This window comes from Arvicola amphibius, chromosome X (genome assembly GCF_903992535.2).
Source record: "Arvicola amphibius chromosome X, mArvAmp1.2, whole genome shotgun sequence".
NCBI classification, from domain to species: Eukaryota; Metazoa; Chordata; class Mammalia; order Rodentia; family Cricetidae; genus Arvicola; species Arvicola amphibius.
The window spans coordinates 44,337,740-44,364,829 of record NC_052065.1 but is presented as its reverse complement, the minus strand read 5'-3'; the positions used below and the strand labels follow the sequence as shown (position 1 = coordinate 44,364,829).

The window sequence follows — 27,090 nt, the reverse complement described above, 5'->3', positions numbered from 1 at the left end:
AGCAAAAGCTCTATGCATTTCAGGCAAGAAGCCTTGATTTTTTTGTTTGTTTTTTTGTTTGTTTGTTTTTCAAGACAGGGTTTCTCTGTGTAGCTTTGGAGCCTGTCCTAGAAGTCGCTCTGTAGACCAGGCTGGCCTTGAACTCACAGAGATCTGCCTGCCTCTGCCTCCCAAGTGCTGAGATTAAAGGTGTTTGCCACCAACACTCAGCAAGCATGCCTATTTTTAAAAATAAAGTTTGGCATTCAGAGAGAATGCCAGGTCTATAATTTCCAAAACTGAGAGGCTGGCCAGGTGGTGGTTGCACACAGCTTTAATCCCAGCTCTCAGGAAGCAGAGGCAGGCTGATCTCTGTGAGTTCAAGAGAAGCCTGGTCTACAGAGCAAGTTCCTGGACAGCCAGAGCTGTTACACAGAGAAACCCGGTAATAGAAGGAAATTCACAAACAAAGGAGTCCAGCATTGCCCAAAATAACTCAGACATCTAGCGACCCTTCACCAGCACATCGCAAAGAAAGGAAACACACAATCTCTACTACCAAATAAAAAATGACAACCGGAGTTAACATCCACTGGTCATTAATATCACTTAATATCAATGGACTCAATTCACCTATAAAAAGGCACGGGCTAAGAGATTGGATACGAAAACAGGATCCAACATTCTGCTGTTTACAAGAAACACACCTAAACCACAAAGACAGACATCTACTCAGAGTAAAGGGTTGGGAAAAGGTTTATCAAGCAAATGGACCTAAGAAACAAGCCGGTGTGGCCATACTAATTTCTAACAAAGTTGACTTCAAACTAAAATCAATCAGAAGAGATGGAAAGGGACACTTTATACTCATTACAGGAAAAATCTATCAGAATGAAGTCTCAATCCTGAATATCTATGCCCCTAATACAAAAGCACCCACTTATATAAAAGAAACATTACTAGAACTCAAGACAGCCATCAAACCAAACACACTGATAGTGGGAGACTTCAACACTCCTCTTTCACCAATCGACAGGTCAATTCGACAGAAACCTAACAGAGAATTAAGAGACTTAATAGAGGTAATGAAGCAAATGGACTTAACAGACATCTATAGAACGTTCCACCCAAACAGGAAAGAATATACCTTCTTCTCTGCGGCTCATGGAACCTTTTCGAAAATTGACCACATACTCGGTAACAAAGCAAACTTCCACAGTTACAAAAACATATTAGTAACCACCTGCATCTTATCGGATCACCATGGATTAAAATTAGAATTCAACAACAATGCTACCCCCAGAAAGCCTACAAACTCATGGAAACTGAACAGTCAACTACTGAACCACACCTGGGTCAAGGAAGAAATAAAGAAAGAAATTAAAGTCTTTCTTGAATTTAATGAAAATAAAGACACAACATACTCAAACTTATGGGACACTATGAAAGCAGTGCTAAGAGGAAAATTCATAGCACTAAGTGCCCACTTTAAAAAAAAAAAAACGGAGAAAGCACACATTGGAGACTTAACAGCACACCTGAAAGCTTTAGAAAAGAAAGAAGCAGACTCACCTAGGAGGAGTAGAAGACTGGAAATTATCAAACTGAGGGCAGAAATCAACAAAATAGAAACACAGAAAACAATCCAAAGAATCAATGAAACAAAAAGCTGGTTCTTGGAGAAAATCAACAAGATTGACAAACCCCTAGCCAAACTAATCAAACGGCAGAGAGAGAACACACAAATTAATAAAAAACAAAAAACAAAACAAAACAACAACAAAACCTGAGAGGCTGATCCAGGGGTGTGCTGAATTTCAAGACTAGCTTTGATAACAGAGTTTTAGGCTCAGGCTCTCTCTCTCTCTCTCTCTCTCTCTCTCTCTCTCTCTCTCTCTCTCTCTCCTCTCTCTCTCTCTCTCTTTCTCTCTCTCTCTCTGTATATATATGCATATATATGCATATATACATATATGTATATATGTATATATATATAAAACAATCACACATGGTGAGAAAGAGTATTTTGTTTAAGACTATGCATCAAAGCAAATGCTAGAAATTTGGGCCCAGGTTTTTATTAACTCCACAACTAGAACACTATGGGAAATACAGTCTATGTGCTATATGCAAGTCTTTTATACAGTATGTTTAATGAGATATGATGAAAAGTTTATATGCATGCCTTAGTTAGGGTTTCTGTTGCTGCAAAAAGATACCATAACCATGGCAACTCTGTAAAGGAAAATATTTAATTGGGTGGATCGCTTATAGTTCAGGGTTCAGTCTGTTATCATCATGGTGGGACATGGTGGCATGCAGACCGACATGGTACTGTAGAAGTATCTCAGAGTCCTACATCTTGCAGGCAACAGGAAATGGTCTCAGACACTGGATGGTATCTTGAGCACATATGAGACCGCAAAGTCTGCCTCCACAAAGACACACTTCCACCAAAGGGCCATACCTCCTAATAGTGCCACTCCCTATGTGCTTATGGGGGCCAATTACATTTAAACAACCACAATCCATAAAAATCAAAACAAATTGAACATATCCAGAGTAAGACAACATTTTTTGACGTGTGGCACAAAGGTGAATATAGTGACATAGTTTTTTCATCTCAGTGTCTGGGATGCTTGAAGCAGGAGAACCCAAACTTCATGGCCAACCCTGGCTAAATTATGAGACACTGTTTCAGAAGAAAGGACAATGGGGGTGGAAAATGTGACTCAGTTTGAAGGTCTTACATCAAGATGCCCTGGGTTTAATTCCAGAAGTAGTGCGTGTCTATAGTCCCAGGTCTGGTGAAGGAGGGAATGGAAGATCCAAATCTCAAGGTCATCATGGATGGCACAGAAAGTTTGAGGCCAGCCTGCCTTACACGAAACTGTGTCTTTAAAAACAGAAGTGAAAATATGCATTCGTATCAAAGGAAAACATAGACTTCTGAGTTAAATAATTATAAAACAGAAAAAGACAAAAAGTCAACAACCTACTTGTACAAGTTTAGTTTAGATTAACTTTCATTTGTCTATTTTTCTGTATTAAACTACAGAAATACACTAAATCGAATTTTAATTAATTTATTTATTCGTTTGTGTGTGTGCATATGTCCATATGTGTATGAAGAGTACACATGCCTGTGTGCTTTTGCAGAAACTAGAACACAGCATTGAGTGTCCTCCTCCAGCATCTGCCCCTTATTCTTTTGAGTCAGGGCTTCCCCCTGAACCTTGGGCTCCCGTTTACTCAGTTAGGCTGGAAGCAAAGCAAGAAAACTCCAGCTACCCTCCATCTCTACCCTTTCGAGAGTTAGAGATACAGGCATTTCCCGAGACCCCTGGGTTGTTATGTCATGTTGGTTATTGCAACTGAACTCTCATCTTCACAATAACAGAGAAAAAGGTCTTAATATTTCAGCCATTTTTCTAGTCCCTCAAACAGAATTCTTTAAAGCTAGCATTGGCATACTTAAGAGATACAAAGAGTAACAGAAGAATATAACAAAGCTCTTGCTCGTGGAAAAATTAAGGATACCTTCAAAGAAAAGTATGTCTAATACTTAGCAACAACAAAGGCATTAACAAACGAGTATGATCAGATGTGTTTTGTAGAAATAGAAAAGACCCATTTAAATAGAGGAGGGGATTCTAGAATTTACAGTACCACTTTCCAACTGCTACATAATAAACGATTCAAAAACTCTTTGCTTTTCGGGGTTCTGTTTTAGTTTTGTTTGATGTGGTTTGTCACTTATTAATTAATTGATTAATAATTTTTTAGGATAAAGGATCTCATGTAGTCCAGACTACCCCTGAAATCCTGATTTTTGGGGTGGAGGACACAGATGGTGCCCTCCCATGCTTTTTAGTATGGCGGGGGGGGGGGAGTCACAATCAACAAGGAGTCAGCGGCTCTACCCAAGGCTGAATTGGTGGCAAACACAGGTGGCACCAAGCAATCAGGTACCATCATACCAAGCATTGCCCAAGGTTTCTAGGCCCAGGAACAGGAGAATGGAAAGGCCACAACTCCAGGCCATTCCCTGTGGCTGTGGCAGGGAGTAAGAGCATGACATAGGGCATCATTGTGGTGAGAGAGTACAGGTTAGGGAGGTAGAACAACAGGACAGGCAGAATGGTTTGTGGTGGATCAGGAGAGGTGAACGTGTGAGGAATGGGCTGACATGAATGGCCAACTGGCCACCCAACTCCAAGATGTCTGGGTCTGTGCTATGACCAAGGGCTGAGGCATGTTCTGTGACCTGAGCAACAGATGGGGCCTGTGCTGCTATCTGTGGCTCCTGGTGTTGCTGAAGATGTGCAGGGGCCTGAGGTGTGGGCTGCCACCTAGGTCCACATTGGTGTCCAAGGCCCACATGTCCACGAATCCATGCCAATTTGAATGGCTTACACAGCCACATGGGGCCATGGTGGTAACCTGGCCTGGGCTGCTGCCCAGGACCACATGAGTCCGCGGTCCTGTCACGGCCAGGGTCTGTGTTGATGTCCCTGGCCCATGTTGCTTCTAGAGGCCATGAAGATAACCAGGTATCTGGGCTGCTAAGTGTAGCCATGTTGGTGTCCGAGGGTTCTGTTTCCTCTGGGGCTAGGTCGAATCCAGTTGTCAGGGCTGTCTCCTGGGGTCATGATATCATCCATACCAGGACTGTGCCAAGAGTCATGTTTGGGCCTCTGCCTAGGGCAGTATGTATGTCTGTGGCCCTGTGGAAACTGGGGTCTGGAGTGGTGTCCATGGCTCCAGTTGGCACCAAGGGCACCAAGGGCTCTGCAGATGCCTGGGGTCTGATCCACCTGGGACCATGTTGGTGCCTGGGGGCCATGCTGCCAGGGCTATCCTAATCAGAATTGCTGACCACGAGCACACCAGGGCTGCGGTGGTATTCACAGCCATTCTGCCACCACAGGCCATGTCTAGGTCCATGGCCCTACAGCAGCTGGGACAGTGGTGATGTCCATGGCCTGTGTTAGTACGAAGGTCATTGGAACCATGCTGTGCTGAGCTGGCCCTGTTCTTCACTGGCTCTGGAATGGCTGGCTCTGTCCCTGACTGGATACTGCAGCAGGTGAGCTGGCCCTACCCCTCAGGGAAGAGCTGGCCCCCACACTCACCATAGGTGTACACTTCACCTGGGCAGCACACTAGAGTTTACCCTGTGACTGGGGATTCAGAGGAGCAGACCCCGAGGGCCCAAGAGTAGAATTGGCCCTGCTCCTTGCTGTAGGCTGTGTTGGATAAGCTATCCAAAGCAGTGATGGAAAGCGGGCCTGGGCAGTGATGATGAGGGAAAGGTAGCCAGCTAACCAACCCAGAGACCACCCAAGCCCAGAACCAGGGCTACGAGCTGGCCCACGCCAACACCCACCAAGCCTATGAATTGTTGGAGTATGTGAAGGGGACAAACCTACGGAACCAAAACAAAAGATTTCCATGACACAGGACAACAACAGGATATCTAAGAGGAGTCCCACTGAGAGCCCATTACTGGTGGCATAGAAAAAACCAGAGGCCTCGAGCCAGACCAATGACTCTGCAATGAACACTTGCAAGGAAAGATGAATGACCTGAAGGGTAAACTGGGTGACTCAACCGCCACACTACAGCTCCCATGACAAGATTCTTCTTTTTTGTTCTTTGGTAGTTTTTTGCTTGGCAGTGGAACCAAGATTTATCCCTGGTGCATGAACCAGCTTTTTGGAATCCATTCCCTATGGTGAGATACATTGTTCAGCCTTGATACAGTAGGGAGGGGTTTGGTCCTGCCTCAACCTACTATGTCAGGCATTGTTGACTCCCCATGGGAGGCCTTAGCCTCTCTGAGGAGTTGATGGGAGTTGTAGGGGTGAGTGTGGGGAGGGATAGGAGGGGAGCTAGTGGAACTGTGTTTTGTATGTAAAATGAATTAAAAATGGAAAAAAAAGAAAATAAAACCCCTACTTTGAATTTGAATCATGAGTATGTCATAGTGACCTGAGTTCTGCCTAGTTGTAATAAACTTTGATTATTAATAAACACATGTATTTCTAAAAAATAATCTCTCTTTTTAAACATTTCTGACAGTGTTGTGGATGAAATTCAAGGCCTCACACATGTGGCCTACCCCTGAATACACAGTCCAGCTCAGATCCTCTTTTCCTCCTTTTGAATGTTTTAAAGATAAAAGTCTTCTACTGTATGTAGCTCTGGCTAGACCGGAATTCACTATTTAGTCTAGATTGGATTCAGGCTCTCAAATATTGGGATGACAGGCCAGACCCCACACGCAAATTTCATATTCTACTTCTTACTGGAATAATTTAATATTTTGAACAGTCTAACAACTTCTACTTATATACAATAGTGGAGAAGAAGTTGGAAAGTATAAGGAATGAAGTTCTGAGAGTTGAGCCTGGGCAAGAGAGAAAAAGCACTGTCTTTGGGTCTATTGAAATCTCTACTTATCTCATTAAGTAATTCAAAATTTAAACTTGTCAGAGACTTAGAGTGAAGCCTTGTTAAAAATTACATTAAAATAATCCATATAGGGGCTGGAGAGATGACTCAGTCATTAAAGTCTAGGCTCACAACCAAAACTAAAATATTCCATACGGAATTCTTATTTAATGCCCGTTTGACTTTGAGATTGAGATGTGATCACTGAAGCGTTAATCTAATTAATCTTTATCAAAAGATCGGGAGTCAGATATTAGGGTAAGACCTGAAAGATCAGAGCGGCAGGGACCAGTCACCAGTCACCTCTTTTCTCTACTGTTCCTCCATCCGAAAGGCTGAGATCATCTTTCTACCCTCCTTATTACTTCCTGTCTTGACTCTGTCTACAGTGCTCCAAAGCCCTATGGTTAATTTAGGCCAGCTATGGCTAGCTCCATCCTCTGACTCCAAGCAAGCTTTACTTGTCAGAACAGAATCGAAATATCACACAAGAGATCACTGGGTTTTGGTTTGATTTTGGTTTGGTTTTGGTTATTTATTTATTTATTTATTTGAGATAGGGTCTCAGTATGTAGTCCTGGCTGATCTGTAACTCGATATGTATACTAGACAGTTCAGAAATTTTCAAAGATATCCTTCTGTTGTCTCTTATATTCTGGGATTGGAGCCTAACCTGAAACTTGCTCTGTAGACCAGGCTGGCCTTGAATTTACAGAGCTCTGCCTGTCTCTGCCTCCCAAGTGCTAGGACTAAAGGCATACACCACCACTGCCTGGCTTTTGGCACAGGGCAGTTGAGACAGGGTTCCTCTGTGTAACAGCTCTAGCTGTCCTGGAACTAGCTAGCTCTTATAGACCAAGCTGGCCTTGAACTCACAGAGATCCACCTATCTCTACCTCCTGAGTGCTAGGATTAAAGGCATGTGCCACCACTACCTGGCTTGGGTTTTGAATTTCTTGAAACAGAGTCCTATGTAGCTCAGTCCATCTGGTCTCGAATTCACTATGTAGCCAAAACTAGCTTTGAACTTCTGATTCTGTCGCCTCCACTTTCCAAGCGCTGGCATTACATGTGTGTGCCATCATGCCTAGCTGACCACTACAATAGTCAATCCAGAAAATACTTATTTTTCATTTATTATAAACCAGATATTAGCTGAGTGACTTCCATATACCTCTAACCAGGAAAAGAATGGCCATGGCTAAGCAGACAAGAAATTATTATTTCATATTAACTATGGTCTTACTGTTTTACCATGAGAGAAAAAGTTGAATTTTTCAATTATGGTAATTATTTATCGGTATTGCTTTTCAGTTAGATGGCAACTGTGTGATATTTTGTTTGTGCTGCAACAAATAAAGCTTGCCTGAAGATCAGAGTGTGGAGCTAGCCACACTAGTTAGCCATAGAGGCCAGGCAGTGGTGGCATACACCTTTAACCTTAGCACTCAGGAGACAGAGGCAGACGGAGCTCTGTGAGCTCAAGGCCACCCTGGGCTACACTTGACTGATCCAGCCTCAAAGAGAAACATATCTAGGTGGTGGTGGCTCACACCTTTAATCCCAGTACTTGGGAGTCACACACCTTTAATCCCAAGACTAGGAAAGTAGAGAAGGGAAGGGATATGGCTGGGTGGAGAGAGGAATATAAGGCTGGAGGAGACAGGAGCTCAGTCTGAGGACTTGTAGAGACAGGATACCCTATTTGGTCTGAGGATTTCATAGAGGTAAGAATTAGTGGCTGGCTGCTCTGCTTCTCTGATCTTCCAGCTTTCATCCCCTAATATCTGACTCTGGGTTTTTAATTATTAAGACCACTTAGAAATCATGCTACATACAACCTTCAACAGATTCATTTTATTTTTATTGGTAGCTATGTTATTATAGAATATATAGTAAATAACAAATTAATGTCTTACAATTGTATAATTGATTGTAAGCCATACTGTGACATTTTGAAAATGGATATTTTTTTTCCAGACACTGATTACTTTATATGTTTCTTCTTTTAGATTTTACATCTCACAGGTCTCATTTCTAAAATAATCATAAAGAATATTTAAGTATTCATAAAAAAACATGCAGTTGTTAATTAAGAAATATAATGACATCCAGAGCTCATGAGATCTCTCAACCTTACACAAAGAACTACAGGCAAATAAGGAATGTTGGAAGTGAGGAATAGGCTTCCCCAGGAAGAGCACACCAGCTGGTTTTCCAGTGCCAAATGGTCATCCTTGAAAACATACATACAAAAAGAAACATTATACAGACAGAGCGGGTTGTATTTATGTATTTAGGAATATATATGTGTGTGTATGTATGTGTGTGTGTGTGTGTTTATATCAACGATTAATAAAAAGAGGCTGTGAATTTGAAAGGGAGAAAAGAAGGGTATAGAGCAGGTTTTGAAGGGAGAAGGGAGAAATGATGTAATTATATTATCAAAAACTAAAGGGACAATTAAAAAGAGAAAGAGGGCAAGTTGAAATTAAGGGTCCATTTTCTTCAGGGAAGTTTCACTTCTGCGCTACGACGGCTCACAAACTACTTTCTAGTCTGCATTCCACACTAATGTACCTCAAACCCCTCCTTGTACCTATTTGCCTTCTTACAATTAATAAGGAAATAATTTTCTACTTACAAAGCTTTTTATCCCAAGTGCAAGATGAGCAAATCAAGAAAAACTGGTTCTTTCTAGTCCTCTGACATGGGCTCTCTGAACACCTGAGCTAAGGAGTCAGTTGCAGAATTCACTCATCCAAGTCAAATTTATAAACTTCTCTCAGAACTGTATGAAGAAACGTGAGTAGCCCAAGAGAAGACAAGAATCCCTCCTCAGAAGAAGAGCACCTTGTCATTGTTCCTTTGTGAGGTTTTTTTTTTTTTTGGTCAGGGAAGGGTCAGTTATTTTATTTCTGATTTTGGATAAGGTCTTGCTCTATGGCCAAGGCTGGCCTGGAAACCACAACTGTTCTCCTGCCTCAGTCACCCAAGTAGTAGGATTGAGGGCATGCTCTACTATATCCAGGCTATTCCTTTGATTATTTTGAGATAAGATCTCTGTAGCTCAGGCTGGCTTCAAATGTGGCCTAAGCTTGTCCTAATTCATGATCTTCCTGCCTCAGCTTCCTAAATGCTGAAGATATACTGTGCATGACCACAGCTGGGCCCTTCAAGTTTTAAAGCCATTTCTGCAAGAAAATGCTACTTTAAAAAGTGGCAGGCCACGAATCAATTTGATTCTAGTGAGGCGCTTGATCAGCTGCAGTCATGGCTTCTGTCACAACTCCTGGAGATGAGATGAGGACCAAGTTTGACAAACACCAATACCAGGTTCGTATTCAGGCCTTTGAAAAGAACGATATCCTGATCACAGAAGTGGCTAAACTGGTCCAGATTCTAGATCCACGAGTCTGCGTGTGGTTTCAGAACCCAAGAGTGTGAAAATCAAAGAGCAACCAGAGATGCTCCAGTGGTACCACAATGTGGCCACAGGTCCCTCTCCTAGGACTGGGACTGCCTGTGTTAAGTCACAGTTGTTCAGACCAGCAAGGCCTCTCATGGGCCCTAGGAAAGCTTCCCCAGCGCATTGGAGTGTTCCAGTTCTAGTCAAGCCACCCAGTGGAGGAATACTGTTGTCCTGAATGGTAATGTATCCTCCCCTAACCTGGAGACTCCAGCCAGTGAGCCAGGCGAGCCTTCTGGAGACTTCTGCTCTCTCTCCTTCTTTGGGCACAGCTGTGTTTCCACCTCCTACCTCTGAACATCTCTTCCCACAGCTGGATGCTGGTGGTACTAGGACTGAAATTTGTCTAGAGATACCCAAGATGCTGCTATCTGGGGACTAGACCCTGAAGACACAAAGGTGACATCCTTGCCCTAGGGAACTGACATTAGCATGGGGCTGACAACCTCTACCAGCTCTGGATCCTGAAACTGCACCTGTTCTTGGGGGGGGGGGGGGCTTGGGAGCAGCCAGAATCCTGCCCTGACCTGTAGGTCTAGATACTTTCAGCTTCTCCGTCTCTGAGCTGTCATTGGCCTCAGCTACAGCCAATGATGAGGCCTGCTGAGCACCGGGAGCAATTTGTGTCTCCCTTATCTCCCTTTTCCAGACTGGATCTGTGGTGTAGACACCAAAGCACATGGACCTCAACCCCATGTCACTGTGGGGTCTGCAGCTCAGACTCACACAGGAAATCAAGAAGTGGCCTGAGTAAGAGCCCATCACTGGGGGACAAATGAACTATTACTTATCTGTAGCACAGAACATCGTGCAGAATTGAAAAGGAACGCAAAGATTTGCAGGCTTTCTCACAGACAGGACTTCCAGACATGCTTTACAGAGCAATGTGATTATGCCCTATGAAAATGCAGGTGGAATAAGACAAGAAGAGGAGGTCGAAGTTTTCCTTTGATGAAAGACCAAAAAAAATAGTTTAAAAAAATCCCTCTCCTATGAGAGGTGGGCATGAAGAGCCACTTGCTCCATAGCTAAGGAGGTATCAGGATTTGATTGCTAACAGGATAAGAAGAGCCAGTATTGGGTTTTTTTGAATGATGTGACAGCTGAAACATCATCCACACTTCAGCACAGCTCCCACCCCCGGGCATATTAATATTCTTCCACCACACAATGAACTCGGTGGGAGACAGACAGAGAGAGAGAGAGAGAGAGAGAGAGAGAGAGAACCCATGGTGTTGGATGGGTAGGGAGCAGATGGGAGATGAAGGGAACAAGATGAATATGATCAAGTTGATTGTCTGAAATTATGAAAGGATACATTTAAAAACATTTCAAAAATTTGTCTTGTGCATAAGCATGGAATAAAGCAAAGACAATATTCTCCAAAGGAACTAAAGAGAAGACTTTAGGATCAGGATGAGAAGTATTCTGCACACGTGCATTATTGTATAGTCAATAGAGAATGACTCATAAACTGACCAGTTCATGTTTTGTTTTGTGGTTCTGGGGATTGACCTCAGGTCCTTGTGAATGCAACGTAAATAAATACTTCTGTCACTAATCTGAATGTTTATTTTGCTGGCTATATTCTTGAATGAATTCTCCTTTATCTAAAGGCAAAATGAAAGAGGCAATCCAGAGAAATTTGCAAGACGTATAATCCTCCAGACTCTTGCGCATTGAGTTCAATTTGTTACATGTGGTCATGGGACTGCTACATTTAGTAACTGTTTCTGGGATTCTTATTGTAAAGAAAGTTTGAGGAAAGCTACAAAGGGAAACCACTTTCAGTCCTGAATGGACATTAATATCACCTGAGGGAGTTTTATTTTTAAAATTTTATTATTGTTCCTTTGCCTGCAAATTTCGAGATGTCATGATTTTTTTACTGCTGAGTGTGTAAATGTACCACATTTTCTTTATCCACTCTTTGGTTGAGGGCATCTAGGTTGTTTCCAGGTTCTGGCTACTACTAATAATGCTACTATAAACATAGTTGAGCAAAAGTCCTTGTGGTATGATGTACACACTTTGGGTATATACCCAAGAGTGGTATTGCTGAGTCTTGAGACTGATTCCCAATTTTCTGAGAAACTGCCATTCTGAATTCCAGAGAGGCTGCACAAGTTTATACTTTACATCCTCTCCAGCATAAGCTGTCATCAGGGTTTTTGATCTTAGCCATTCTGAGAGGTGTGAGATGGTATCTCACAGTCTTTTTGATTTGCATTTCCCTGATGGCTAAGAATGTTGAAGGTGAATGGATGGAACTAGGAAAGAAACATATTGAGCGAGGTAAGTCAGATCTAGAAAGACAAACACAGTAGGTACTCACTAAGTGGATATTAGATGTAAAGAAAAGAATAACCAGGCTACAATCTACAACCCCTGAGACACTAGGTAACAAGGAGGACCGCAAGAAGAGAGATATGCATGAATGCCCCTGGGAAGGGGAAATAGATAGGATCATGTTTTGTTTTGTGGTTCTGGGGATTGACCTCAGGTTCTTGTGAATGCAAGGTAAATAAATACTTCTGTCACTGATCTGAATGTTTATTTTGCTGGCTATATTCTTGAATGAATTCTCCTTTATCTAAAGGCAAAATGAAAGAGGCAATTCAGAGAAACTTGCAAGACGTATAATCTTGCAAGTAAACTTGCAAGCCTGGGGGAGCGAGAGGTGAAGGGGAGGCGGGGATGAGAACATAAAGGAATAGAATGGTTGAGTTGCGGGAGGAACAGAGAGAGAGAGAGCAAGGAAGATATCCAGATAGAGGGAGCCATATGGGTTTAGGGAGAAATCTGGTTCTAGGAAGCTCCAAGGAATCCATAAGAATGACCCCAGCTAAGACTCCTAGCAACAGTGGAGAGGGTACCTAAACTGGCCTTCCCCAGTAATTAGATTGATGACTACCCTAATTGTCATCATAGAACCAAACCTTCATCTAGTTAACTGATGGAAGCAGATTCAGAGATCCACAGCTAAGCACAAAGCCAAGCTCCCAGAGTCCACTCAAAGAGAGGGAAGAGTGATAATACGAGCAAAGGGGTCATAGACCATAATGGGGACACCTACAGAAACAGCTGACATGAGCTAGTGGAAGCCCCCTGACTGACAGCTGGGGAACCTGCATAGGACTGAACTAAGCACTCTGAATGTGGGTTGGGCAGTTTGTGGGGCCACTGGCAGTGGGACCAGGATTCATGCCTAGTGCTTGAAATGGCATTTTGGAGCCCATGCCCTATGTAGGGATACCTTGCTCAGCTTTAATACAGGGGGAAGGGGCTTGGTCCTGCCTCAACTTGATTAAGCCAGACTTTGTAGACTCCCCATGGGAGGCCTTACCCTCTCTGAGGACTGGATGGGGGTATGGATGGGAGATTGTGAGAGGAGTGGGGGAAGGGGAGGGAGGGGAACTGTGGTTGGTATGTAAAATTAAAAAAAAACTTTTAAATAAAAAATTTTAAAAAATATAATTTTGTTGGCCATAGTGGTACAAACCTTTAATTCCAGAATTTAGGAGGCAGAGGCAGGTGAATCTCTGTGAGTTTCAAGTCAGCCTGTTCTACATAGTGACTTCCAAAAACACCAAAGCTACCCAATGAGGCACTGTCTCAAAAATTATTATTGTGTGCATGATTTGTATGTGTGTGAGTGTGGGCAAGCCTGTACCATCATACCCATGTGGAGGTCAAATAACAACTTTTGGAAATGGTTCTTTCCTTAGACCATGGTTTCTAGGAAACAGATTCTGGTCATCAGGCATGCACACCAGGCAATCTTCCCTACTGAGGTATCTCAAGGGCCTACCTGGATCATCTTTAAATGTACATACTGCATATACTAGGGCTTAGTCTCCAAACTGAAAGATTATTATTTAACTCAGGCATCAACTGGCTAATTAGGTGCTTAGTTTTTCATTGTCTTAAGACAGTGTTTCACTACATAACCCAGATTGTCCTGAAAAGTCACAATCCTCCGTAGTTACCTGAGTTAAACAACTAAAGGCATATGACAACATGGACTGCTAGGCATTGTTCTATTTTTGTTATTACCTTCATATCTATCTATCTATCTATCTATCCATCCATCCATCCATCATCTATCTATCTATCTATCTACCTATCTACCCATCCATCCATCATCTATCTATCTATCTATCTATCTATCTATCTAACTATTTATCTACCTACCTATCTACCCATCCATCCATCATCTATCTACCTATCTACCCACCCATCCATCCATCCATCATCTATCTATCTATCTATCTATCCATCCATCTATCTACAATCTCTCTCTCTATCTCTCTCTCTATCTATCCATCTACAATCTATCTCTATCTATCTATCTATCTATCTATCTATCTATCTATCTATCTATCCATCTATCTATCTACAATCTCTCTATCTCTCTCTCTATCTATCTATCTATCTACCTATCTACCTATCTACCCATCCATCCATCATCTATCTATCTATCTACCTATCTACCCATCCATCCATCATCTATCTATCTACCCACCCATCCATCCATCCATCATCTATCTATCTATCTATCTACCCATCCATCCATCATCTATCTATCTATTTATCTACCTACCTATCTACCCATCCATCCATCATCTATCTATCTACCCACCCATCCATCCATCCATCATCTATCTATCTATCTATCTATCTATCTATCTATCTATCTATCTATCTATCTATCTATCTCTATCATCTAGCTAGCTAGCAATCATCTATCTATCTTACATATGTTACTGTCTGGGTATGCAGGTGCCATGGTACACATGTGGAAACCAGAGGACAATGTACTGGAGTTGCTTCTGTCTTTCTACCAGGTGGGTTGCAGGTTATTTTTCCTTGCTGAGTCCACATCATTGATATTTTTAAACATCTTTGCAGATGACTCTAGGTTCCCAGCATTTCAGAAACAGTGCTCTTTCCTTCGCTCCCTCTCAGGTTTATTTGTTTGTGTGGCAAGTTCTCACTTTTTAGCTGACACTAGTGTCTAAGTCATAACAATCCTCCTACTCCAGCTGCCTACATGCTGTAATTATAGGCATGATCCATCACACCCAGCGGAAACAAGGATTTCAAATGGATCTTTGGTTTTACGAATCCTTTACACACAGAAACACTATAGAAAATACAGAGAGTTTTGCTTTAAGCAGTTCATACTGATTTTTTTTACTTTTTTATTCAGGCACTATATTATACAATATATTCTAATCGTGCTTTTTCCCTTCTCCACTGTTCCCTAGATACTTTTCCCCTCCCTACCCACCTGATTCAATGAACTTTCTTTCTCTATATCTTTACAAATAGATATACAAAGAAACACATGTCAAAAAATAACCACACACAAAAAACAAACGAAAATATACTAGCAAAAGAATAAGAGATAAGAATGTTCAAAGAAAGCAATAAGAGACAAAAATTTTAACAGAATACCATTGATTTATTTTGTATTGTCCATCTACTCCCAGAATTCTTCAGTCTCATATTTTCTGCACCTTAGTCAGTTGTAATATAGCAGTTTTTAAAAGAATAAATAGAGCTGGAAATATAGTTCAGTGGTAGAAAATTCACCTACCTTGTGCAATGTCGTGAGTTCAACCCATAATACTGAAAAAATGAAATATTTAAAAATGTTTATTTATTAATTAAAGATTTTCAATAATAGAGTCATTCATTACATGATAATATTAATGGCATACTATTGATAACTTTCACACACACACACACACACACACACACACAAGTTATCTGGATTTTGATGGTACATGCCTATAATCCCAGCACTCAAGATACTGAAGCAGGAAGACCTTGAGGTCAAGGTCAGTCTGGAATGTATAGTAAGACTCTGCTTTAAAAAGAAACAAATACAAAGATTAGTGAGAAGAGTATTAGCATTAGTGAGAAGAGTATTAGCATTAGTGAAAAGAGTTGCACCAATCTGAATGGAGATAGCAGGTCTGGGCACGTCACTGAAAGCGGACTTTGCAACATGATGGACCAACTAAAGAATAGACTGTAAAATTTAAAGAAGTCTTTTAGTTATTCGGCAAAGATGGTGATGGAAACAGGAGACCAAGGGAAATAGAGAGTGTGACGATGTCCCTTGGGCAGAATGCCACAGAAACAGGGTTATAAGACCTGATTAACAAAGTAGATGCTGATAGAAATGGCACAATAGACTTCCCTAAATTTCTGACAATGGTGGCAAGAAAAATTAAGGCACAGAGAGTAAAAAGAGACTATAAAGCATTCTGTGTATTGATAAGGATGTCAAAGGCTGTATTAATGCACATGATGACAGCACGTGATGACAAACCTTGGAGAGAAGTAAACAGATGAAAGGACTGAAGAAATGATCTGGGAAGCAGATACCGATGGTAATACTCAAAAATACTGCCAAGTATTATAGCAAAATAAAAAAGTTACACAGAATGTGCTAAATGTCTTTTTCTTTTGAGACAATGTTTCACCATGTAGTCCTGGCTGTCCTGGAACTCACTGAGATCCTCCTACCTTTGCCTCCAGAATCCTTGGACTTAATGTCTTTTTATAAGTCTCTCTCTCTCTCTCTCTCTCTCTCTCTCTCTCTCTCTCTCTCTCTCTCTCTCTCTCTCTCTCTCTCTCTCTCTCTCTCTCGTGCATGTGTTTGTAAGAGAGAGACAGAGGCAAAAGAACAACATACATGTATCATGGCTTACATATGAAAATCAGAGGCCAACCTCAGGTTTCCTTCCACTTTGAGACAGGGTCTCTTGTTCGGCACTGCATGCATTAGGCTAGCTGATCCATGAGTCTCAGGCAGTCTCCTGTCTCCATTTCTCATGTGGTCGTAGAAGCACTGGGTGCCATAGCTACCTTTTAAATGAGTTCTATGGATTTGAACTCAGGTTTTCACACTCCCACAGCAAGTGCTTTACTGAACTGAGCAATTTCCCCAGCCCAGGATGGACTAAATTTCTTGTGTCAAATAGCTTATTTGCCTTTTGTTTGCTTATAACTTATAAAACTTCTCCACAACTACCAAACAAGTATATGTATAGTATTGAATATTTCGTCCTCTATAGTTTCTTTACTTACTTACTTTCTTTTTTTTTTTATGGAACACTTCACGAATTTGCATGTCATCCTTGCGCAGGGGCCATGCTAATCTTCTCTGTACCATTCCAATTTTAATATACGTGCTGCTGAAGAGAGCACTTCTTTACTTTCTTATTGGTATTGTTATTAAACCTTATTCTAGACAACATGTACCACTCTCACTTGTACCATACTGCAGGCAGAGGCTGTTCATTTGTTACCCAGCCACTCAGAATTGAAATAATCACACAGAAACTATATTATTTGCACTATTATTTGGCTAATAGCTTAAGCCTATTTCTGGCTTACTCTTATATCTTAAACTAACCCATTTCTATTAATCTGTATATAGCCACATAGTTGCGGCTTACTGGCAAGGTTTCAGGACATCTGTCCCCAGCAGCGGCTCCATGGCTTCTCTCTGACTCTGCCTACTCCCTCTCCCAGCATTCAGTTTAGTTTACCCACCCAGCTCTATTCTGCCCTATCATAGGCCAAAGCAGTTTATTCATTGACCAATAAAAGCAGCACATATACATAAAGACTTCCCACACCACCATACCATTATCAGGAGCTCTACCCTACTTTTATGTGACATGTGACCTTTCATCCCCGCGTCCTTCTCACTGCCTCTAATTCTTCTCTTGGTGTCATATATATATGGATTTTTACTCAACCAGAAAGAAAAATGAAATCATGAAACTTTCAAGAAAGAGCATGGTTCTGGAAAGGATAGTATTAAATGAGGTGACTCAGACTCAGCAAGACAAAAATAGCATGTTCTCACTAATATGCAAATCCTAACTTTTAACCATATGCACACATATAAATAAGGGAGTATGAAGATAGATTATGTTTCTTTTAAAATCAGTTTTTAGGACTGAGAGCATGCTATTGAAGTATGGAGTTGTGACTCTTTCTGGGTTGTGTATAGTGTACAGTAAACAATATGTACATAAAAGCAGTGCAAAATAGGTACACTGTTATTGTGTTCTGTTGGTACTCTACCAGAAACATTGGGAGGGGGTAGTTTCAAGACATGGTTTCTCAGTACAACAGTCCTGTTGTCCTGGAACTCACATTGTAGACCAGGCTGTCCTTGAACTGACAGACAGCTGCAGGCCTCTGCTTCCTGAGTTCTGGGATTAAAGGTGTGCACCACCACCACCCGACAGAAATATTTTTATTGTTATTTATTTTTTAAACATTGTTTAAACACTTAAAGAAAATCTGCTTATGGCACAATTTGCCTCACATATATTCCAGGTGTGTATTTGCTTTTCAACTAAAATTTTTCAATAGAAAAAGGAGAGTAGCATTGTTTTCTGTTTTTAGTTTATATTGAACATCTAAATTCTGGCTTATTTTAAGTAGATAAATTTTCTATTTAATCTTTTTGGATATGCTGGTGATAGAATTTTGCTTCAGGGAATTATAACTTTTTAGCTCCTTTTCATGTTCATGGGGTAGGGAGTACAAACATGTATATGTGCAGAGGTTAGAAGATAACTTGAAGGAGTTGGTTCTCTATTTCTTCAATGTCAATCCCAGGACCTGAACTGCAGTCTTAAGGCATGGCAGCAGGTACATTTACCCAACAAGTCATCTCACTTGGGTTTTGTTTTCTTTCATGATTTGTGCTGTTTTATTTTTGGTTGGTTGGTTGGTTAGTTTGGGGTTTTTTGTTTGTTTGTTTGTTTGGTTGGTTGGTTGGTTGGTTGGTTTTTGTTTTTTTGAGACAGGGTTTCTCTGTAGTTTTGGAGCCTGTCCTAGAACTAGCTCTTGTAGACCAGGCTGGCCTCAAACTCACAGAGATCCGCCTGTCTCTGCCTCCTGAGTGCTGGGATTAAAGGCGTGCACCAACACCACCACCCAGCTTTTGTTTGTTTTGAAAACAAGATTTTATTGTGTAGCCCAGGATGACCTGACACTCACTATGTAGCCAAGGATAGCATAGAACTCATGATACACTTGCTTCATCCTTTCAAATGCTAGGTTACAGACATGTGAAACATGCCTGGCTCGATATGCTATTTTAGTTGAAGTCTTCAATTTAAACTTTAAAAGAAAATCCAGGGACTGGGGAAATGGCTTAAGGATTAAGAGTGTTTACTATTCTTGCCAAGGATACAGATTCAGTCCCTAGCACCCACAAGGTGACTCACAACTATGTGTTAGTCTAGTTCTAGAGGCATCCTTCTTCTGGTCTCTGGGAGCACCAGACATGCATGTGGTGCACATACTTACATACACTCATACGCATAAAGGAAAATAAATGTTTTAAAAAATGAAATCAAGGCCAGGCAGTGGTGGCGCATGCCTTTAATCCCAGCACTCACGAGGCAGAGGCAGGCGGATCTCTGAGTTCGAGGCCAGCCTGGTCTACAAGAGCTAGTTCCAGGACAGGCTCTAGAAACTACAGGGAAACCCTGTCTCAAAAAACCAAAAAAAAAATGAAATCAAGGGCTGGAGAGATGGCTCAGAGATTAAGAGCACTGGCTGCTCTTCCAAAGGTCCTGAGTTCAATTCCCAGCAACCACATGGTGGCTCACAACCTGGTGTATGTGAGCACTCACATACATAAAGTATTAATAAAGTTTTTTTAAAAAATGAAATCAAGAGAGGTAGAGCCATTCTTCTTGGAGAACATAGCCACTGGTAGATTGCCCGTGCCCTGTTGGAAAACTCCACACCTGTGTGTGTAAGGAATGCAATAGTTGAACACAAGGGCCTATTACAAACAAAAAAAAAAAGAATGAAGTTGGAAGAGAACAGGATGAGGGAGAGAAACAGAGAACAGTGTGGTGATTTGGAGAGAGACAATGATGGGTAGACATGATGGTGGTTTGAATAAGAATGGGCCCTATAGGTTCATGCATTTGAATGCTTAGTTATCAGGGAATGGCACTACTTGGGAGGGATAGGAAAGTGTGGCCTTGGAGTAGGTATGGCCTTATTATAGAAAGAATATCACTGGGGGTGAGCTTTGAGGTTTCAGAAGCTCAAGCCAGACTCAGTGTTAGTGTCTCTCTGCTGCCTGCAGATTCAGATAAAGAACTTGCTGCTTGTTCTCCAGCACCATGTCTACCATGCTCCCCACAATGTGATAATAGACTAAAGCTCTGAAATCGTAAGCCAGCCCCCAATAAATGCTTTCCTTTATAAGGCTTTCTGTGGTCATGGTGTCTCTTCATGGCAATAGAACACTAAGACAGATATGATCAAAACACAGTATATAAATGTATGACATTTTCAAAGAAGAATAAATAAAGTTATTACTTCTTAAAAAAAGTAAAAGAGAACTTTTGAGATAGCTCATCAGGTAAAACCCTTGCCACACAAATCTGAAAAACTGAGTTTTATCCCCAGAACCAACATAAAGGTAGAAGAGAACTGATTCCACAAGTTACTCTCTAAACTTACATACACCCACACCATACAACACCCACAGACACATCACACAATACCCACAGACACACCATACAACACCCACAGACACATCACACAACACCCACAGACACACCACACAACACCCACAGACACATCACACGACACCCACAGACACATCACACAATACCTACAGACACATCATATGACACCCATAGACACATCACACGACACCCACAGACACATCATATGACACCCACAGATACATCACACGATACCCACAGACACATCATATGACACCCACAGATACATCACACGATACCCACAGACACATCACACAACACCCACAGACACATCACACAACACCCAAAGACACATCACACTATACCCACAGACACACCATACAACATCCACAGACACATCACACAACAGCCACAGACACATCACACAATACCCACAGACACATCATACGACACCCACAGACACATCACATGACACCTACGGATACATCATACAACACCCACAGACACATCATACAGAAAAGGTAAATAAGAGGAAAAAAGCCAGAAGAAGAGGCACACTCCACACCTTTCATCCCAGGGATAAAAGGAGGCAGGTATATTTGTGAGTTCAAGGCCAGTCTGATCTACATAGTGATTTCCAGGGCAGCTAGAGCTACATCGTGAGACCCTGTCTATAAACAAACAAACAAACAATTATGGAATAGTTCCCCAAAATTTTAATTTTCATTTGAAAACTTGAATTTTTCTACTGACAACGTTAACAACTATTATCCTGGAAAATGACAGGTGTCATTTTCCTTCATTTTCAAGAAAATATCTGCCATATTTCCAAGTTTGCAAAATTAAAATCTGTCAGTTGTTCTTTCAGGAAAAATGTCTTTTCATGAGAAAGCTGCTAGATGAACTGTCAACTCAATCACTCCAATAATTTTCCTGGAGGCATCTCATGTGCTTTCCTTATACAACAGGAAGCATTTCATGTATACATCACATTTCATCATGAAGAATCCTTTTGTACGAGCATATACAAGGGTCAGTATTTGATAAAATTAGTATCTGCTATGTCATCAAGGACATGCTTAAATGTGAGACTTTCCTGCGAGAGTAGAGTTGTAAAGAGTATAACGACTGTATTACTGTTTGCTAGCACAGCCTTGGTATCATAGCCAGAAGTATTCCTATTGTTTCTGTGCCCTAAATGTAAAGTAAACACACGGGTATACACCCATAATCCCAACACTTTTGGAGGAAGAAGCAAGAGAATCAGGAGTTCAGGGCCAGCCTCCTCAGCTACATGGTACTATTATGCAAATTGCTTTTACCCCATGGGCCCTATGGATATTCATTTGGTCTGATAGTTGGAGAATGGCTACACTAATAAGTCCAGCAGTACTAGCAGACGGCAAATTTGTATATGCACTTACCTGTTTATTGCTGAGATTGGAATATGTAACATGCATGGGTTATTTCTCTACTGTCTGAAGTCTCACAGGAAAACGCACAAGGTATATGTTAGAATTCAGGTATTATGCTGGCTCCTGTCACCTGGCAGCACACACCCAGGCAGAAGCCTCGCCAGCTCAGGGTCCTACACCTCCTAAGTCACAACTATGTATGCAGGTGCAAATGGTTCCCTTAAGAGCCAAACTCTGCTCACCCCCCCCCCTTTTCCCAGTGCTCTTCTGAAGAGGCAGGCTGGTCCTTGCCTCTTCTTCCTCTTCCTCTTTCTCTCTTATCTGTCTTTCTCTCATTTCTCCCCCACTCCCTTTATCTCAATAAAACCCCCACATAAGCTCTGCCAGGATAGTGTGTCTGTCTCCTGCCTTGGGCTCATATCCACCGTGTGGCTTCTTGGCTCACCAAGGTCTCTCACTGAAGATGGATTTCAGTTGGTGCAGAGCTTATCTAGTATGCAAGCAGCTCTGGGCACAACTCCTTAGCACTGGAAAAGCTGGGTGTGGCACACACTTGTAATCCAAAGATTCAGGCGGTGGATGCAGTAAGACAGAAGTTAAAGATCACCTTCAGTTGCCGAATGAGGACAGCCAGAGTTCAATGAGACTGTATCACAAACAATGCTGGGGTCTAACAAGACGGCTCAGCAGGGATGCACCCTTGCTGTGAAACCTGACACCCTTGGTTTGATTCTTAGAACTGAGAAAGGAAGATCTGCCAGTCCACTTCCACACGTGTGGTGATTTGAATGAAAAAGGAGCCATAGGCTTAGGTTTTTGAAAGTTTGGTACTCAGTGGGGGGTGGGGGTGGGTCAGGAAGGGATGACTGTTTGACTGTTTGGGAAAGTTTAGGGGATATGATCTTGTTGGAATGGGGGTGACCTTGTTTGATGAAGTGTGTCATTCGGGGTGCACTTTGAGGTTTCAAAAGCCCACAGCAGACCTAGTGTCTTTTTCTTTGTCTTCTGTCTGTGGACCAGGATGTAAAGTTTCCTGACAGCTGCTCCAGCTCCATGCCTGTCTGCTTCCTACCTTGATCATGGACTACCCCTCAAAACCGCACTCAAGCCCCCAATGAAATGCTTTCTTCTAAGAGTTCTCTTGGTCATGGCGTCTCTTCACAGCATAGAACAGTAAAGAAGACAACACCCATGGCATGGCATGTACACACTATTAACTGAATAGCTATAAAAATGACAAAGGTAGAGTCGGAGAGGTGGTTTAGTGGGTAAAGGTACTTGCAGCCAAGCCAGACAACCTGAGTTTTCTCTCCAGGTCCCACATTGTGGAAGGAAAGAATCAGGTCTCAAAAGCTGTCCTCTTTTTCTACATGCATACCATAGCACGCAGATCTGTGCACACATATGTTGAATAAAAGCAACTGTAAGAAAAAAAATGTGGTACAAAAAAAAGGGTTGTAAAGCTTGGTGGCACATACAGGCCATCTCAGTATCTGGGAGCTGGAAACAGAAGGAAAAGGAGTTCAAGATCATTTGTGACTACCTAGTAAGATGAAGGTTAGTCTGAACTATATGCAATCCTAAACTCAAAAAAGAAAAAAGAAAGCAAAAGAAAATAAAACCTTAAATATTTTATAAGCATAAATAAAGACCAAAATTTAAAATCCAGATCCTTCTGAATCCTAACTTATTCCCTTGCTGCTATGCCATCTTATTTTCCTTCTTTTGAGTCATCTAAGGTTTAAACAGTAACTAGCAGGACATATGAATGCCTTATACATTGAAATGTGATCTCAAAACTTAAATGTCCCAGCACTCAGGAGGTTGAGGAAGGGGTATTACTGCAAGTTTGAGGTGAGTTTGGTCTACACAGTGAATTCCAGGACAGCCAACGCTACACAGTAAAGACCATATCTGATAACAAACAAACCAGAAATGTCACAGAATTAACTTATTTAATCCCCATCACAGTAACCCATAGTAGCTCTATTTTAGGCATAAGGAGAGAGAGACCCAGAGAGTTGTATAGTTTTCCCAAGCACACAGGTCTTTTATGGGAGCCAAAATTTAAAACCAGCTTACTAAATCATCTCCTAAATGAAAAATAATGAGAAACTTCAAAAAAAGAGACACAAACAGTATTGTTTCTAAAGCAAAATGCTAGCAGAGCTTGGTTTTGCACGCTGGTAATTCCAGCCCTTGAGAGGCAGGGACAGGCATATCTGTAAATTTGAGGCCAGCCTGGTCTACATAGCAAGTTCCAGGATAGGCAAGGCTATATAGAGAAGCCCTGTCTGAAAACAACAACAAACTAACTCAAAGGGAACTGTTATCAAAGGCTCATGTTTGAACACTTGGGAGGATTTCCTAGGGATGGGACTTTGCAGATTATAAGCCAGGCTTGCTTCCAATCCCATTTGGTCCTCTTGCTGGTCTGCCAAAGCATGTTGCAAGCTCCTGATGCTAGGAACAGGACTAAATGAGCCAACGTGGCTTCCCCTCCATTATGGACTAATATTTTCTGACATTGTGAGGCAGATGAAATTCTTCTTCCCTGAAGTTGCTTCTGTGTGGTATTTTGTTACAGAAATAAGAAAAGTAAAGCAGTACAATCGGCACGCTTGGAATTTATTTTTATGAATTTTTTGAGACGAAGTCTCAATATATAACTCAGCTGCCCTCAAACTCATTATCTTCCTCTTTCATCTTCTCTAGTACAGGAATGACCAGGCTCCACTACACCCGGATAACTAGTTTCTTTTAAAAAAATAATCTATGGACACTTCCTGCTCTTCCTGCAGGGGTTATTCTCCGCGGATACTGCCTCTCTCTTCCTGTCCCTTCCCAGCTTGCACCCAGAATCCCCCCCCCCCGCCTCATCCTCCCGTCTTTTGGGCCACAAAATCCCACAGCTCAGCCTGTTTGGGTGCCAGGGACCTGGAATTGAGTGCACCCAGGCCGGTGGGAGGTCCCCTCCTTCATTAGCCTGCCTGCAACAAGGTAGGCCCTATGTCAGTGAGCTGCTTGGCCTGCAAGGAGACCTGACAGTCTGCCAGAGGATCCATCATTCATTGGGGTGAGTAAGGAGTGAGTGCCTGAACCACGGCAGCTGCCCGAAGAGGGACCACCTACATTCCCCAACTCTCCCCCCACCCGAACACTTCCTGCTCTTCCCGCAGGGGTTATTCTCCCCGATACTGCCTCTCTCTTCTTGTCCCTTCCCAGCTTGCACCCAGAACCCCCGCCCCCCCCCTCATCCTCCCGTCTTTGGGGCCACAAAATCCCACAGCTCCCACAGCTCAACCTGTTTGATCGCCGGGGATCTGGAATTGAGTGCACCCAGGCCAGGCCGGTGGGAGGTCCCCTCCTTCATTAGCCTGCCTGCAGCAAGGTAGGCCCTTTGTCAGTGAGCTGCTTGGCCTGCAAGGAGACCTGACAGTCTGCCAGAGGATCCATCATTCATTGGGGTGAGTGAATTGAATTCATTGGGGTGAATTGAACTTCTAAAAGAAGACCCAAAGGGGATTATTCAGAGGAAGAAATGGGCAGGTGCCAATGCAAGAATTCCTCCAACAATTTGAAAAACAACATGAAAGCACCAGAACCCAGCGAACTTATAACAGGAGGACTTGAACACACTAATCAAGAAGAAATAGAAAAAATTGACTTTATGAAAGTAATAGAGTCCCTTAAACAGGAGGTGAAAAACTCCCTTAAGGAAATGGACGAGAAGAATAACAAAAAGTTTGAAGAACTGAGTAAATCCATAAATGATATCCTAGGAAACCAAGAAAAAACAATCAAACAGATAATGGAAACAGTGCAAGACTTGAAAACTGAAATGGAGGCAAGGAAGAAAACACAACCCGAGGGCCAGCTGGATATGGAAAATCTATGTAAACGAACAGAGACTACAGAAACAAGCATAACCAACAGAATACAAGAGATAGAAGAAAGAATCTCAGATTCTGAAGATACCACAGAGAAAATAAACGCACTGATCAAAGAAAACAAAAATCCAACAAATTCTCATCACAAAACATTCAGGAAATCTGGAACACAATATAAAGACCAAACCTAAGAATAATAGGCGTAGAAGAAGGAGAAGAATTACAGCTCAATGGTCCAGAAAATATATTTAATAAAATTATAGAAGAAAACTTCGCAAACCTAAAGAAAGATATTCCTATTAAGGTTCAAGAAGCTTACAGAACACCAAATAGACTGGATCAAAAAAAAAATCCCCTTGCCATATTATAATCAAAACACAAAACATACAAAATAAAGAAAGAATATTAAGAGCTGCAAAGGAAAATGGTCAAGTAACATATAAAGGTAAACCTATCAGACTAACGCCTGACTTCTCTATGGAAACCATGAAAGCCAGAAGGTCCTGGATAGATGTTTTGCAGAAAATAAGAGACCATGGATGCAAGCCCAGATTACTATACCCAGCCAAGTTTTAATTCACTATAAATGGAGAAAACAAAATATTCCAGGATAAAAACAAATTTAAACAATACATAGCCACAAATCCAGCCTTACAGAAAGTAATAGAAGGAAATTCACAAACAAAGGAGTCCAGCATTGCCCAAAATATCTCAGACATCTAGTGACCCTTCACCAGCACATCTCAAAGAAAGGAAACACACAATCTCTACTACCAAATAAAAAATGACAACCAGAGTTAACATCCACTGGTCATTAATATCACTTAATATCAATGGACTCAATTCACCTATAAAAAGGCACAGGATAAGAGATTGGATACGAAAACAGGATCCAACATTCTGCTGTTTACAAGAAACACACCTCAACCACAAAGACAGACATCTACTCAGAGTAAAGGGTTGGGAAAAGGTTTATCAAGCAAATGGACCTAAGAAACAAGCGGGTGTGGCCATACTAATTTCCAACAAAGTTGACTTCAAACTAAAATCAATCAGAAGAGATGGAAAGGGACACTTTATACTCATTACAGGAAAAATCTATCAGAATGAAGTCTCAATCCTGAATATCTATGCCCCTAATACAAAAGCACCCACTTATATAAAAGAAACATTACTAGAACTCAAGGCAGCCATCAAACCAAACACACTGATAGTGGGAGACTTCAACACTCCTCTTTCACCAATGGACAGGTCAATCCGACAGAAACCTAACAGAGAATCAAGAGACTTAATAGAGGTAATGAACCAAATGGCCTTAACAGACATCTATAGAACATTCTACCCAAACAGGAAAGAATATACCTTCT

General features: G+C 41.7%; 1 non-coding gene and 1 pseudogene across 1 annotated transcript; one reads left to right on the top strand and one right to left on the bottom strand.

The window, feature by feature from the left end:
- Positions 1-14,691: 14,691 nt before the first annotated feature.
- LOC119804219 lies at positions 14,692-25,400 on the top strand (annotated as a pseudogene).
- LOC119805690 lies at positions 17,022-17,128 on the bottom strand. Its single transcript, XR_005283988.1, has one exon. It is a non-coding gene; the product is annotated as a U6 spliceosomal RNA (small nuclear RNA).
- Positions 25,401-27,090: the final 1,690 nt, after the last annotated feature.